Source organism: Aplysia californica, unplaced genomic scaffold (genome assembly GCF_000002075.1).
Source record: "Aplysia californica isolate F4 #8 unplaced genomic scaffold, AplCal3.0 scaffold00673, whole genome shotgun sequence".
NCBI lineage: Eukaryota > Metazoa > Mollusca > Gastropoda > Aplysiida > Aplysiidae > Aplysia > Aplysia californica.
The window spans coordinates 137603-141785 of NW_004797943.1; the positions used below are offsets into that span (position 1 = coordinate 137603).

General features: G+C 43.6%; 1 long non-coding RNA gene across 1 annotated transcript in view; it reads left to right on the top strand.

Annotated features, from left to right (window-relative positions):
- Positions 1-85, top strand: part of LOC101855597 — a 1288-nt gene extending 1203 nt beyond the window's left edge. Inside the window, exon 2 of the long non-coding RNA XR_220959.3 lies at positions 1-85. This exon is cut by the window's left edge and continues 36 nt beyond it. This is a non-coding gene — a long non-coding RNA (uncharacterized LOC101855597).
- The last annotated feature ends 4098 nt before the right edge of the window (positions 86-4183 follow it).

A 4183-nucleotide genomic window follows, 5' to 3' on the forward strand; every position in this document is an offset into this window, starting at 1 on the left:
CCGAAGTGGCGGGAAAAAAACTCTTTCTCAGAAACAGCAACAACAATAATAACAACAACAATAACAACAATAACAACAACAATAACAACTACAACTTCGCTTCAGTTTTTTCTGGTGTGACTTCGGTTGCTGACACCGGCTTTAAGGTTCTGATCGTGGACAATACATTGTACGTGATTGTTGACCCCGCAGACGGTTCTATCAAGGCAACAGCGCCGGTTTCCCCACCTACGACGACGACGACGACGACAACAACAACTTCTCCGCCATGTGCCATTGCTGGTTTGAGTGCAAGTGCCTGCCAGAACCTTTTCAGTGGTTTGAATCAAGTCGTCGGTTGAAAAAACAAAGACAAGTTGTGCGGCCCTATATTCGGCTTAGATTCGGGTTCATACCAAAGTGACGACAGAGACTGAGCGAAACTGTTTCAGATGTACTGCAGTGTAATAAACACCAGGAACTCATGAAATGAAACTCACATGATTGACCCCCCCCCCCCCTCCCCTTGTAGTCAGTCTTTCGAATTTGATTTGGCAAGATACCCTTCCCCCCCCCCCCCCCCAATCTAAATTTTGCAGGAAAAGCACCCCCTCCTCCCCTTTGCACTTTGCGACAAAAAAAGGAAAATAATATTATGCTTTCGTGTGATTTCTTCAACATTAAAAGTCTTCACCCCACTTTCTGCTGTAAATGTTTGTTATTTGACTACACATTACACATAACATGTAGATCTACTTTGTATAGAGAACCCACATCGGTAATCTCGTAGTACTTTGTAAAGCATCTCTGTCCTGATTAGTTCAGTTAGACCTACATGACTACAGGTATATATACATTTATCAAAACTAGTTACATGTATACTATACTCGCCAACATTGCTTTGCCAAGGCAGCGGTCGATTTCACAAAAGCTTACAACAAGGGGGTCACCCAGAGTGATGTATTTTTGATTTTGAGTGGGTTCGATAAGATCTGAGAGAAATCTGAACACACAATTTCCAGAATTGTAGTAATATTAATAATAATTAAGGTCGCTTAAATTAAAGGTCAAGCGGGCTAACCCAGATTTCGGGGTTTCCAGAAATCTTGACCTACACTAAAAGTGGGCTTTGTCCTACCTATAGGAGAAGTTTGGTTTCATTAGTGAGAATATATATCTATTTGTTTGGTTATAGAGAAAACTCTCCTTGTTTTTTAATGAAACTGAACGAGGGGCAAAAACGTTACCTTCGATTTTCTCAAAAACAGCATTTTTCGGGATAGCCCACTTGTACTTAAAAGCGACCTAATGTTCTTAAATCAGATTCGGTGCCACTCCACTTAACGATCTACCGCGACGTTTCTGTTCTACTACAGGACAATCCATCACCAGATTAAACTGACCATTACAATGACGTGTTCCAAATTAACGCCGACATAAATAAAGAGCTTACATTTACATGTAGGCCTGTACTAATAATACTCGATCTATACTACTTTAACATACCGTACTGGAGCAATAGTCTACCTGTTTGTCTGTCGATCAACAAGCTTCTTACGAGAACAGAAACGGAACGATAAGATAGCCATCAACAAAATTCAGAATAAGCGGTTCATTCTCCTCTGTCTCTTCTTTTTGTTTGCTTGTTTAATTAGAACCTGTTTCATCCTAAGATAGACCAGTGGCCACTATGATATTATTTGGCGGCATGTTTAGTTAGTTCCCTCACTTTATTTTTATTATAGTTTTCCTGTTTGAAGGCATGCCAGTTTGTCACAGGCCCAGTTAGTCTCAGGCCCTAAAGTCCATCTAAAATGTCAATTTAGATTGTGCTGTTCAATATTTCTTCCTTTTTGTATGCAAATCAAATCAAATTTAAATTACTCTGTAAAATTTAAATAATGAATGTTCTTTCGTTAAACAATTGAAACATAAAATTCAATTCATAGTGGGCCTGCGACAAACTGGGCCTGTGACTAACTGTAGCTCGTCCTATGACTAACTGGGCCTATGACTAATTGGGCCTTTGACAAACTGGAGCTGTGACTAACTGGGCAGTCCCCTCCTGTTTGACCTGTCCGTCTGAGGCTGATAAGTCAAGCCTATTCTTTCTTTCCTTCGTCGGTAGATTAACATTGATCTTGGGTGGTTTGGCGGATGCTCTGATATAAATGTAATTTGCTTTCTCGGTCATGTCAAACATCTATGGTCCTTATAATCTCTTCTTCAGATTTTCCTTTTTTGTTTGTGTTTGTTTCTCTCTTGTAACACCTCTAATCTTCGGTATATATAATACAATTATATTATGATCGAATTATGTCGCCGTAAGTGCCGTAAAACTCTTACTAAAACAAAGGTACGGTAACCAAAACCATTGGTCCTCCCTTTTGCTTTGTCTGGTTGGACTAGTGGTATTCTTAGAATTACCCAGAGACTGCTTTGTTCGCGAGCAAGTCTGCGGCCTAGTGGTTAGGCTCTCGGACTTGCAACCCATAGTATTATGGTCGTGGGTTCGAATCCTGCCTGGGGCCCGACGTTGTGTCCTTGGGAAAGGCACTTTACGTGATTTTTCCACACTTAACCCAGGTGGGAATGGGTACCCAGCTATAGACAGTGAAAGATCGTGTCAGTTTGTTTGTGTTTGAGGGCTTAATCAGCTGCTTGCACTGTATGCTTCCCGGGAAGCTGAGAATGTTTCTGAGTGTTCTATGGTCTACTCTACTGGGGTAATAGTGTAAAGCGCACAGAGCTTGCTGTAGAGCGGGGTAATGCGCTACAAATGTAATTTATTATTTATTATTACATGTATTATTATTATGGAGAGGAGGGGGGGGGGGGGGTAGGGGGCAAAAGGTGAAGACAAAAGCAGACAATATAACATGGTTAGAGAGCCGGAAAGGTGGAGAAAGGAGGGGAAAAAATAATTAAGAACATTTTCCGTCAGCATTAGGTTTTCAACCAGGGACCTACTGAATGAGATGCGAACACCATAGCATCCAGACCGCAAGAGCAAGTCTCAGATCAGGCCTATAGTAGGCCTAATATTAAAACAGTTTAGAGGCACAGTCAAAAGGAGAAATTCTACCGAAAGAATCAAAAATATTATTTTAACATTAATATCATTTTTCTTACACCCTGTGAAGTTTGTGGGTTGTTGATTTATTGTTTATGTATTGTATGGCATTATTCAGTCCCAGGAGACTACAGATCTGCGCAGAAGGAGATTTCAGGTTCGAAAGCAGCGCTTGCTGTGGCTGAACAGGCCCACACGGGAATGGCAGTCCCTGTTGCAGTGGCTGCACTTGTGAGTGGTGTCTTCCTGCGTTGGTAGCCTCTGTCTGTTCTTTCGGCGACGGCGTTTGTCCTCAGCAGCCTGTCGCAGTCAGGCTTAATCTCAGATAAGACCAGCTCACAGCGCCTGTCTCCACTTGTCGCGATCGCACACCAGAGTCTCCCAGTTCCCTGTATCCATATCGAGCGATTTCATCTCGCTCGCACACATCTTTGAAGCGAAAATGGGGGCTCCCTTGCTCTGGCTTTCTGGAGGCCAGCTCACCGTACAATAATTCCTTTGGAATTCTTCTATCCGGCATGCAATACACGTGACCAAGCCAGTGGAGTCGGCGCTGCCGGAGCGTGGTGAACAGACTTGGGATCTGAGAACTTCGACGTCGGTGACTTTGTCGCTCCACTGTATATCAAGGATGCTCCTAGGAGCGTGCCTCCTTTTGCGTCGCGTCTGGTCCTTGTCGCTGTAAAATCAATCAAGTAAGATTATAAAGAAACTGTCTCCTTACTCGCGAAGCGGCGTTTAATCGGGCGCGACTGTCGCGTCCGATCGGTTCATTTAGAAATCGAGAGTCTTGTCGCGTGAGACAGACTTGTTGGTGAAGGCAATGCTCGAGGCTATGTGCAAAAAATAACTTGCTACTGTCTCTCTGTTGTGAACTGCCACCGTCGCGCTCGGGATTTACCAGTCGCGCGCGACGCAACGTCGCGTCGTGAGACACTTTTGTCGCTTCTGCTGCACGCGACTGAAAATTTGGATACACACCTCGCGACTGATCGCGAGCGACTGTCGCGCGCGACGTAAAGTCGCGCATACGGAGACATTTAAAAAATAAGGCTACGTGGCGTATGGAATGCGTTGAGCCTTTTTTCCTTTCTGCTGTATAGGGCCCAGGTCTCGCTTCTGTGTGTGTGT